The sequence below is a fragment of the Pogoniulus pusillus genome, chromosome 19, assembly GCF_015220805.1.
Source record: "Pogoniulus pusillus isolate bPogPus1 chromosome 19, bPogPus1.pri, whole genome shotgun sequence".
NCBI classification, from domain to species: Eukaryota; Metazoa; Chordata; class Aves; order Piciformes; family Lybiidae; genus Pogoniulus; species Pogoniulus pusillus.
In genome coordinates, this window is record NC_087282.1 from 19687722 (window position 1) to 19699837 (window position 12116).

General features: G+C 39.9%; 1 long non-coding RNA gene across 1 annotated transcript in view; it reads right to left on the reverse strand.

The window, feature by feature from the left end:
- Positions 1–1540: 1540 nt before the first annotated feature.
- The window catches only part of LOC135184078 (uncharacterized), an 83387-nt gene continuing 72811 nt past the window's right edge, over positions 1541–12116 (reverse strand). The window contains exons 2-3 of the long non-coding RNA XR_010305853.1: positions 3679–3756; positions 1541–3096 (exon numbers count right to left, since the gene is read on the reverse strand). This is a non-coding gene — a long non-coding RNA (uncharacterized LOC135184078). The remainder of the gene's footprint in view (positions 3097–3678; positions 3757–12116) is intronic.

Genomic DNA, 12116 nt, shown 5'->3' on the forward strand with positions numbered 1-12116 from the left:
CTGCCCTTGTGTAAATTAAAACATGAACCTTCTCAACAACAATTCTGGTGTCATCTGCAATCTTTTCTGGAGGCTCCATGCGGAGCCACCTTGGCAGGTGACTGTGATCTTACCAGCTCCCTATTTTAGGTCAACTTCTGTCCTGTTCTTTTAAATCTTCCCTTCCCATTCTTAATTCCCTAGCAAAATGACACCTGCCTTTGGCCAGATGGAGAAAACTGAAACCAACCCTGAATCAATGATAACACTGTACATCAGTTTAAGAATGGCTGAGTTTAACTCATCTTTTAAAACTCAATGTCATCATTGATAATAAGACAGTACAATAATATTATATGGTATTTAAAATCTACTACAGATATCACCTGTAAGGTGAAAAAGAAGCCTAATGGAAAAAAGAATTAGAAGAGGGAATTCTTGGAAAGTATCAAAATATGATAAGCCCACACGCTCATAAGCTCTGCTAATTTGCACGCATGATGCAAATCCACGTGTAAACAGGCTTCTACTAACAAGGTGACATTGCTGGTGTACAAATAGTCCATAGTATGCTACTGGGACAATTTAATGCTCTTTCTTTCTTTTCCTTTTTCTCCCCACCCCCCACCCCCCTTCCATAGATGCATTTTTAAAAAAAAAGGTAAAAAAATGATACTTATTTGTAATTAATATTTAGCCCTAAGGCATTCCAAAACAAGAGAGAGACAGGACAGGAGGGACATTGAGATGCTTGAGCGTGTCCAGAGAAGGGCGACGAGGCTGGGGAGAGGCCTTGAGCACAGCCCTACGAGGAGAGGCTGAGGGAGCTGGGGTTGTTTAACTTGGAGAAGAGGAGGCTCAGGGGTGACCTTATTGCTGTCTACAACTACCTGAGGGGAGGTTGTGGCCAGGGGGAGGTTGCTGCTCTCTTCTCTCAGGTGGCCAGCACCAGAACGAGAGGACACAGCCTCAGGCTATGCCAGGGGAAAATTAGGCTGGAGGTGAGGAGAAAGTTCTTCACTGAGAGAGTCATTGGACACTGGAATGGGCTGCCCGGGGAGGTGGTGGAGTCGCCGTCCCTGGAGCTGTTCAAGGCAGGATTGGACGTGGCACTTGGTGCCATGGTCTAGCCTTGAGCTCTGTGGTAAAGGGTTGGACTTGATGATCTATGAGGTCTCTTCCAACCTTGGTGATACTGTGACTACTGACTAGTAGTATGTAGCACAGATTTTTGCCATGAAACATGTTGGAGAAAAAAGCAGCTAAGTAGCCAGTGATGAGGTACAATGACATTCAAATAAGGAAATCTACAGAACCTATAGAAAATATTTTTATAAGTATATAAGGTTTCTGCATGATATGGAGTGATGTAAAAATTAAACTATGGCAAATCTCTGTCTTCTTTGCTACCTTTCAAAAATGTTTCCTATCAAGTGGAATGCTACATTAATCATTCTGGGTTCAGCTGTGACAGAATCTAACCTGAGCATCTGCATGTTCACAATTTGATGCTTTTACCATCTTGTGGATGCTTTTTGAGTTCAACATTAATTACAAAACATTGCAGTATAAAGGTTTATTTCTTGCAAAACTGATGCAGACATCATCACCATTTGCTTTGTTGTCCATGTTCCAGGTCCAATGTGTACCTCCAAAGGAGAAGGCATGTGTCTCTAGCAGTTTCCCATTGAGGAGACTGCTTTTGTGGAGAAAATGTAGCCCAAGCTTCTCTGCTAAATTTTATTTATTTTCCTGTTATTTGATTTTCCCATGGCACTCATGTCCTTGTTTTGCCACCTGCTGTATCTCATTCAGCATGTAATGGATAAAACTCTGGAAGAAGGATGGAGACAATCTTCTTGTTACTCATCTGCACAATATGAAGATAAAGTGATCCTGGGTATAGACAGGAACAAAACCATGGTATGGAATCAATTATTATATTTCTGATCCTAGTTTCAAATTAGATCTTGAAACACTCTGACTGATTTGGTCACATTGAGATTCCTGGGTATTTTAAAGTATGCCCATTTGTATTTGCAGTGTAAATAGTCCCTGCCAAGAACAAATGGTATCGTGTAGTTAGCAAAACAGGGGGGATCAAAAAGCTGCTGCTCCTATTTAAGTCATTTGGAATTTTGCCACTGGTACAACAGTGCTGAGGTTTCCTAGTGGAGTCTACGCATGAAGGACCAGCTCTGTGCCAAAGGAGAGGCCATCTATCCATTTCTGTCTTGGTGGGCTTAGTTGCACAAGCAGGTGAAACCAAGACTATGCTGCAAAAGTCACATTACCTCAAAGGTGAGATTTCCTGGAAAAAAATGGCTCTGACTCTCCATTCACTACACAGCCACTTAGCAGTGATGTGTTATGAGTGATTTCAGTGCAGATGCCAGAGCATGGAAATGGATCTAATGCATTTTTCAAAATAGAAGGACTTTGAAGCTTCAACCCAGATACTGCAAGACGCCACCTTTCTGCTGACCATGCTCAATAAGCATGTTCTAGTTGCATTTGTCTGTGCCAAACCATGAACATTTTAAGCAATTCTAATCTACATCTTGATCGTTATTTCTCTTTTTCTCATTCATACTCTGACTTCCATATGATTTATAATATTCCTACTAGGAAAGCTCCCTAAGCAAGTAAGCTTTCCCTTGTGAGGTTTTGTACATTACCATTTGGAGGCATCTTTTTGCTTTTACTATAGTAATATTTCCTACATCGATTTTCAACTTCATCATTACTGGAAATTGTCTAGGTAATAATTTTAAAGATGTTAAAGAGCTGATGGTATTTCATGGAAGAGCCTGACAAACATTCCATTAAAAATTGTGCTGCTGATAATTCATCAAAAAGCACACTTCCATTCCTCTATTACAGATGTTGCCACCTGAAGCTACATGCTTAATTTCTAAATATATAATTGGCTCCAGCTCCTCTTGTTTGCATTCTCCCCAGGAGAAGATGCTGAGTCGGACAGAGATAAAGAAAAAGAAACTTGTAACACAACTAGTAATTCATCGTGTCTAACCCAAGATAAAGAGGCCTGAGTTGCAACAATCTTACAAGCCTTCATTTTATCAGGATCCTGGAAAAAGCTTGCATTAAGACTTCCTGCAAATGGAAAAGGAATTGCAGTTTTATTGGTACAAATGCAAGATCATCAGGCCCAGCTTATGTAATGCAATGAGCGAAAATGAGATGACAAAAATCAGGAGCAGAATTTCCACTTCGTTGAAGAAATATTTTTTTTCAGACCTTCTCCTATTGCAGTTATTCTTATTTGGGTTTCTTCACCATTCACATACTGGGCAGAAAGTATTCAAGGTTTTATATCCATATATTATTTTCTCCTAGCTATTACTTTCGCAGGTACAACAAATTAGCTACATTTTCATTCAGTTCTTTTCATTAGCACATTGAGTTTAAACAGAAAGTATTCAGATTACATGGATTAATTAGATGTTTTATTAAAAAAAAAATAGGAAAATGAGTTGCAGAGGATAATATAAAACACAGCAGGCTTTGACTTTCTGCCTGGAAGCTGTTTCAAAAAATAATAATAATTAAGAAGGAAATGAAGAGTACACTGTATTCTATGCATAAATCAGAGATATTAAAGGCAAATATTTGCTTTTAGATTATGATGAACTCAGACTTCTACCAAAAAAAAATGGACTTGAGATGTTAATTTACCTAAATATGAGCTCTAATCAGGCATTCCTCCTGCATCATCTTCCATGGCTATGCATAATAATAGCAGAGGTGTTCATACTGTAACACAACCTTTCACTGTAAGTTAGAGCCTGAGGATGTTTTCTCCCCTTATCCTTGAATCCCCTTTGCACAGCCCTAAGCCCCATCACACATTTAGAACGAACAGTTCAAAAACTAGATGGAGTATAATAAATTAATCTGGACTTAGTGGGTGGATAAAAGGTCCAGCAGGGGTTTGTTACAGACCCCGGGGACAAGAAAAGAGAGGAAAATGGAATATTGCACAATGACATTAGTAAGGCAAACAGAGATAATACTCTGTGTGCACGCCTGTGTGCATGTGTCTGCCTGTGCCTACAGAGCACGGTGGGGGAAGGGTGACATCAGTATTCTTAGCCTTGAATCATCTTAATGTAATAACAATTGAATACTGCTAGCTCGATTCCAGAGATCCAAGGAAAGAGTGTTTCTACCTATGTCCTTAAATTATGACACAAAGCCAAATCACAGACACAGGAACCCCTACAGCAAGAAGAAAACAGTGTTAGCAAGTCTCCAGTCTGAACACCCTTACTTGGGAATGTGAAAATATCTTTTTCTGACCAGACCACTCAGAAAAGGAAGGTGTTCTCACTCTGGAGTAAGTTACTATGATACAACTTTTTGATAGAAAATCAAAGAATTAATTACTGTCCTTTTGAAAACCAGATAAGCACAGGTGTTAAGTGGGAGAAACCAGGTTTGGTTTTGTATGTCCTCTTATATGAACTACTAGTGCCATTTTGATGTTGAGAGCCAAGGTAGCAGCTGCACTGGGTTCAGCCAGTATCAGTACCTTTCCAAGTCAAGATTAAGTGAAAGGCAATACAAATGCTTGTGTCCTACATACAGGCTACAAAATGGGTTCTCCTCAACACAGCTTCAGCCTTGCTACATGCTATGAGCAGCCTTCAGACAGGACGCTGAGGTTAAAGTGTGCCACTTTCTTAAAGGATACATCACAGAATGCAAAGTGGCATACAGCAAAATGGAGTACAAGGAAAAGAAAGAGCAGGTTCAAATGGCCTGAGAATCACTTTGTCAGAAGCCCCCTGACACCCACAAGCTGATGGGTTTGGGAAACTAATTTTTGGTCATCCATCTGAAAATTGAACTTAAAATACTAAAGGTATGAAGGAAATGTTCTTGTCTTGAAAATATATTCGTCAAAATTTGACCTGTAAATGTGCACTTCGAAAATTAAAGTAAGCAAAATCCTGCCTAAGTAACAGTTATTCTTCATTCCCTCTCTCCAAACCTACCAAATGTAATGGTTTAACACAGATCATGCACAGACCTGGGTCATTACACATTATAGCAAGGAATATAGATGTCAGTGCTTCCCATTTTGCCTTTTTTTTTCTTTTAGCAGGACTGTGGATGGCATCTTTAGATGTACAAAAGCAAGAGGAGATGTACACTGGGAGCTTCACTCTCTGCTGCACAGGGGCTAGAGAACACATGAGTTAAAGAGTCCTCTATCACTGCCTGCAGTGAGAAGAACCATTTCTCCCTCAGCAGTCCCAGAGTTGTGAAGAAAAATTGGGAACTTGAAAGAGAAAGCCTGTTAACACAACTGGAGCTCCTCTTAGACATTGTTGGGGTCCAGAGGCTGGCGAGAGGCGAGATCGGGGTACTGAAGACTCGACTCAGCAACTTCTATGCATCAGTACAATTTTATTAGGGTAGTGCAGTGTCTTATATAGTGCTCAGAGGAGGTGTATCCAGCCAGCCTGGGGCTGGCACAAGTGGACAGTACAGATTGGCCTAAAGCCACGTGCAAGGTGCAGATAGGTTTACCCTGTGGTAAACAACCTGTGGTTCCCACCCCAGGGGGCTGGCAGGCTCAGCCCCCTGGAGCTGTGTCCGCCCCAGGAGCTGGCAGGTCCAGCCCTCTGCAGGTGTGCGTGGGTTGCTCACTTGTGCCTTCCAGCTCAAGGACTTTCTCCCATCACAAGTTCTCATGTTTACAGCTCATGCCCCACTGCGGGAAAAATTCTCCCACAAGACATCACTCATATTTTCCTCGTGTTCATTCCTTTCTAGCAGAATTCCACCAACACGGCAGACTTTTGTGTTTTGAAGAGGAGTTTCCAAGCACTAAGCATTCTCTCAAAAGTGCATCTGCAGTGGAATCTTTGGAGTGCAAGAATTATGTGTGGTTACTGGCTTAAATCTGTGCTGGATTCCAAATGGCCTATTTTTATCTCATGATCTCAGAGCAATTTGGGATGTTGCACAACATCTAACAGTTCTGATGCAAAGAAATGATAGCAATACAGTTTTTCAAGTTAAAAATCTAGATGTGATGCTGGTCTAGCAAGATCTGACTGGCCAAAGACTTGTAAAAGACAACTAAAGTACAGTAATGTTACCCAGAATGATGTGCAACAGAGAGGAAGTAACACTTGGATGTAGAGAATAGAGTTAAAAGCTAAAACAAGCCCAGTCTTATCAAGTCTTTAGCCAATATCCCACGTATCACCTAAAATCTGAAGATATGCAATTATCTGGACAGTGAAAAACGTTTCCAGGACTTGCAGAAAGAGTTTGTTTCGAAGTCATGGCAACTTCCTTTATCTGACAAGGCTGCATCTGACTACTGCCAGAAAACAGTCAGTGCCAAGTATCTGTATTCCTGCATAACTCTTATTCACAAAACACAAAAAAGAACACAAACAACATTTTTCCTTTCATTTGTTTCAAGTATGTTTTAGATAAAGCTATTCTGATAGCTCAAGAATCTTTGTTCAGATTGCACAAGTTAGTCAGTGCCAGAGTTATTTAAAAATTCTGGGAAGAGGTATTACAATAGATAGAAATGATGTATGAATAGGACATAAATGATGATGATGGAACAGCTGATTTAATAAATGGAAACTTTAAGCTGAAAGCATGAATGAGAAGGCACTGGATCTACAGCTCCAGTGATGCAGAACACGGAGGTCATGAAGAACTGAGGAGAAATGCTGCAAGTCGCCCTGCCAGGATTTTATCCCTGTGCTCTAGAAACTGGACACACTGTTGGGCAAGCTATTGGAGCTGCCAGCTTGCAGATGATACCTAGAGCTGACAACCTAATCATCTGTGGCATTAAAAAGCCTGTGGCACTTTTTGTAAAAGACAAGGAATTAGCTATAGTTAACTGGCCTAATTTCAGCCTGCATAATTACATTCTGAACACCTACAATTCCTTTGCAGCTTCTTAGGGGGAAAAAGGATGTATGCTTCCACTGCTGTACACCTAGAAAATCTCTCATATGGCTTTAGTCATCTCGTGCCTAAGTCTGATATCAAACTGTTACATTTGCAATGCACTTTGAGATCATTTACTCTAAAATGCAAGATTATTACTGCAGACATCTCAAAGGACTATATAATCCACTCTATATGTTCCAATAATTAGGTACAAAAGAGTAAACTGAGAATTTGGTTTCCAATTCCTTCTCCTGTTCCTTGCCCATTTCTATGCTTTGGAAATTGAAGCCATAACGCTGTCAGAACATTTTTTTAGTGGTTTAATAAACATGACATGCTTGCACTTGTTTTGCATTTTAATGGCAATGCAGTGGCAATAAGACACTTCCACAAATACAATGCAGCAATTGTATAGCTTTTTAAGTGCTAAGTTTTTGTCAGGCATATATATATAACCCCTCTTCTGTTCAAAACCTAAACATTCTCTTTTGCTCTTGACTCTTGCTCATTATGGCCAGCTGACTCTTTGCCTTTCAGGTGGAGGTTGACAGACACACACCACCTTATAACTGGAACTACTTGGAGCTTTATCTTTGTAGCTAGCTTCAGTGGAAACCTTTTAATGGGGTTTATCTGACAGATTTTAATTTTCTTCTTTCTTTCTTAAAGACAATTTCGCTATGAGGGATCTGATCCCTAATTTGCATATATGTACTACTTCAGAGACAGTTCTGCTTGCATATATTTTATTTTTTCCCTCTTCTGCCTTTTTCTACCTGCTTTTGTGCCATTTTGCACTCCAGGGTACACACAGAAATGTAATGTGACTATGCACAAGGTGTGTTAATCCACTGTAGCATGCCATCTTTCAGTATGCTCTGCCTGGTGCTCGTGAGCAGCAGATAGGTGTGAAGAGCTCTGAGTCACTCAGTAGTGACCACTGATAGAATTGGTTCTAAGAGCAAGAATGGCCAAGTGTTGCTAACAAGTTTGGTTCAGGATTTTAAAGTCCCAAAGTACTGCAGTGGTCTGTCTAGGGTTTTGGGTTGACCCATTTTGAATACCTTGTGTCTATTACAGGAGTAGACCTTCATTAACCTGCCCTGAAGTTCTTAAAAATTAAATTAAATCTCACTAGAAAAGGTTCAAGTAGTAAAGTGGTAATTTTGGTTCTAAGGGATATAACTTGTACTGCGTTACTGCTTCTGATTTTGGACCATCAGCCCTCTCTCTCTCTCTCTTGCCAGGCTCAGGTTAACATTTAATTCGTTTTTATTCAGAGGTAAATTGCATGACCAGGAATGAAATTAATTCCAGGGCCTGGCTCAAGGTGCAGTATAATAAACGAAAGGGCTCATATTAATTTTAGCAGAGTACCTACAGTGTTTAGCAGAGTACTAAAGTTAATACAAGCCATAATGCACACATACTTTTAAAGGAAAAGCTTAAATATTCCATGCCATACCTACAATATTTAATTGGTCTATGCTTATGCATTACTCCCTTTTCTATTTCAGCTGTTAATATTCATAAATTTACAGTATCACATTGTATTTGGCTCTGCATTAGGTTCAGCTAGACCTAACAAATGGTATTAAAGGTTTTTTTACTTACAACCTAAAGAGACTGTAATCAGGAGTTTTCTGCTACATACCTTCACTGGTGTAAAAATTAGAGGCTTGAGCACCTTGCCTTGTATAAGAAACTGCCAAACGACATGAGCTAAAGCAGTAACTCCACAGAAGAATCTAATTCAATGTACTTTGTGCTAGTATTAGTCAGTTATTAGGTTATTAAATCCTCTCTAATTATTATCTGAAGCTTTTCATAAACAGCTTTTTGCAAAATGGATCTTATCTAAAAATTTAATTTATTGGATGTTTACAGGCTTAACAAAAGTTATTTTATGATACAAACCCAGAATTACTTCCTTTTTAAATAAACCCAACTGGTGCTGTAATTGAGATGAGCATGCCTTTTTTTTCACACAATAATCTGATATGGGACTTTCTTTCCTCAAGAGACTTGCTTGATCTGCTCTTTATAGACATTCAGTCTCTGTAAATATGCTTTTGGTTTCTTTATCAGTAATAGTATTAGACCTGAATGCTTTAGTATACACTATAATGGGATATTAAAGGGCTTTCTGGATGTTTTAGACAAGCTAGTCTAATAGTAATGAACACACACTGAAGGATATTCTTTACAAACAGACAGAACCATTTATAAGGAGTCTCTTTGACAATTTACTGCTTAAATTTTTAAAGAAAATCACATTGTTTTCTTTGTCTTTTTTCCTTTCTGCCCTTGTTTGCCTTTTCTTCCTGCCTGTACTTTGCTACTGACCATCTGACTATCTGTGTTGCCATGGGAAGGGCTGTAGTGCCATAAATTCAAAGAAGTTCCTGTGTTCTCTTTTTTCCATTTTGTTCTTACCCAAGCATTAGCACAGATTAGCTCCTTTTGTAAGGGCGTACTGGCACTAGAACCACTTTGGAAAAGATACAGCAAAACCACTTTACATGTTTCACAGAAAGGCACCAACCTACACAGGCAAAAGCTGATGCTTCCCGACTTGTAGATACCTGACTGCTTGAGAACTGAGCCAAATTACAGGAAGTGATCCATCTAATCTTACAGTAGCCAATGTGAATTCTGCAAATGCCAAAACAATGAAGGAAAACCCCACAAAAACCCCTGCTGGATCCCTTTGGGGATTTGTAATACAATAAGAAAGGTTTAAATTTTAAACTACTGGTTAAATCTGCAGGCTGATAGTGACTGCTGTTTGCTGCCTTCTAAAATCTGTGAAGTGTGGTCTAAAAGGAGGCAGAGGATTCAGCTCAGTTGCTAGTTTCAGCTCTACCCATTAGAAAAGAGAGCGTTGAGAACTGGTACTAGCACAGGCACTTGCCCAGCAGGCTCAATCGAAAGGCAGTGGAGGAAACAGCTACTGAGAACAGGGCCTTCAAACACCACCAGCCCAGGTTTGTTCTACAGACAGCTTTTTCACCCACAAAGTAAATGGCCTCGGGACTATCTAGAGTGCCTTTAGATACCAGAACAGGCTCCTCCACATGCTTTTTGCCACAAGTGTCATCTGGCATCATCAGGCTGTATGCCAGCCTGGTATGCATTACCTGCATTTACAGTTCAGAATCAGGCCTGGAGACTCAGGCTTAGCTCCTCTGGTCACAGATCCAAAGTTTCAACAGAGGCAGAAATCAAGTCCCTAGCTGGTAATTTGCAATGAACATAATGCAACTCTACTTCTGCAGTTGCATTAATCATCCAGTGCTGACACAGCTAACTGTTGACTAGTCAACAACAGAAATATGATTCAGAAGATACAGGGAGCAGATGTGCAAAGCCTAGAAACCTAAAGTAAAGACTCACTGTCCTGACTGCAACCACATATTAATCTCACGTTTGGTTGATGGCTGTGAGCTGAGCTCCTCTGTTCAATATTTTGCATGTTGATTGGTTTGTTATTCACTTCTGCCTCTGTTGGAAGCCAGACTAACCTGTGGGGGAAGTGCTGGAAAACAATTACAGTGTATTGAAATGGTCACACAAGTACAGCACACACATAATTTATCATGTGCTACTACAGTCACTGGCACTGACATGACAAGTATTTTAACAAGACCGAAAACAAGGCAACATCTGCACTCCTGTAAGAACATCTGAGATGAACATCTGAATGTAAACCACTTATTAGAGTGCAAACACTGCAATCAGGTGGTCTGCCTTGACTCTCAATATATTGTGTTAGCACAGTATGCTTGCCAGAGTAAAGGAAATGTTCATTACAGCAGCAATTAATTGCTTACTAGTTAAAAAAACCCACTTAATATACTTTTACAAACCAATCCAGTGTTACTCTGAATTTTCATGCATCATTTCTTTATTTTTGTCCCTATAGTGCACACAAGGTCAATTAAGGGGCAAATATAATTGTTTTACAAACATAGCAAGCTGCAGCTATTATAAATAACAACTTATTTGCATATTTCCTTGCTTACTAAGAGAATGGCAACATTATGGTCTGAAAATCTTCCCAACTGTACTACAGTGAGATATGTTAAAGTGAACATTCTATTTAAGTAAGTATTCTAGTAAATATGCTTAGATTAAAATCACTAAGTAGAAGCCGAGCTGCAGATTTCAGAACTTGCTTCATTTGCATCTTGAAAGTGGTACGGAACAGAAAGCTCTCAAGCTTTATTGTTTAACTTTGCAATTCTGTGGCTCTTTGTAAATGAAACAAAAAAGAAATGTATGAGAATGCATCACACAGTTCAGTGTAAATGAGCTTTTCAAATTGTAAATGAATATCATTGTTTGTAGTCACCTTTGCAGTGTTCCTTGAGTTGAAGCTGCAAGCTGAATTCTGACAGAATTTTGTGAAGGATTTGGGGAAACATGACTCAGAAGATTCTAATACTGGCAGACAAAGACCCCTTTCTGATTCTATTTTTGATCTCCAGGGTCCCTTCAAATAAGGAAGACGACAGAGAACAGCTGTAAGGATGATTTCTTTTAAAAGGTGAAATCAAAGGGCAGCACTTCTCATGTGCACTATATACGGCAATCTCATTGTCTGAATATTGAAGAACTGGCTGGGGCTAGCACGCTGTGCTGAAGCTGCATGGCTACAGAGGTTTTCCTAGACATATTTCTCAATGACAACTGCATGCTGTTGAATTTGTTTCAGTGACTGTGAATCCGTGAGCCATGCATATTGAGTTCCATTTGCCTGCTCAGAAGAAAAAATATTTAGTGAGTTTATGGCAAGCAGAACACCTCCTTTATGCTGATTGTGGTATGTCTGTGGTGATTTGTAGACTGAAGCATGCTGAGCTTCAAGGCACACTGGCTTTCAGGCACTTTGAAAAAACTAAACTGGGTGAATCTGAGATTTATCCCCAGCTTCAATACAATTCACGTGTCGGAGTGCTCCTACGGAGACCTACCAATGAGAACTGACAGCTGCATACAGTGCACTGGAAACATTTTAAAGCTTGCTGTAAAGAAAATAGAGCAGTCTACGCCTAGCAGGGAGGAAAATCGATGACTCGGCACTTGGCAGTGGTGACCAGCAGGATGCTTCTGATGAATGCTGAGTCATTGATTTCCCTCCCTGATCAGCAGCAGCTGCTCCATTCACACTGCAGAAA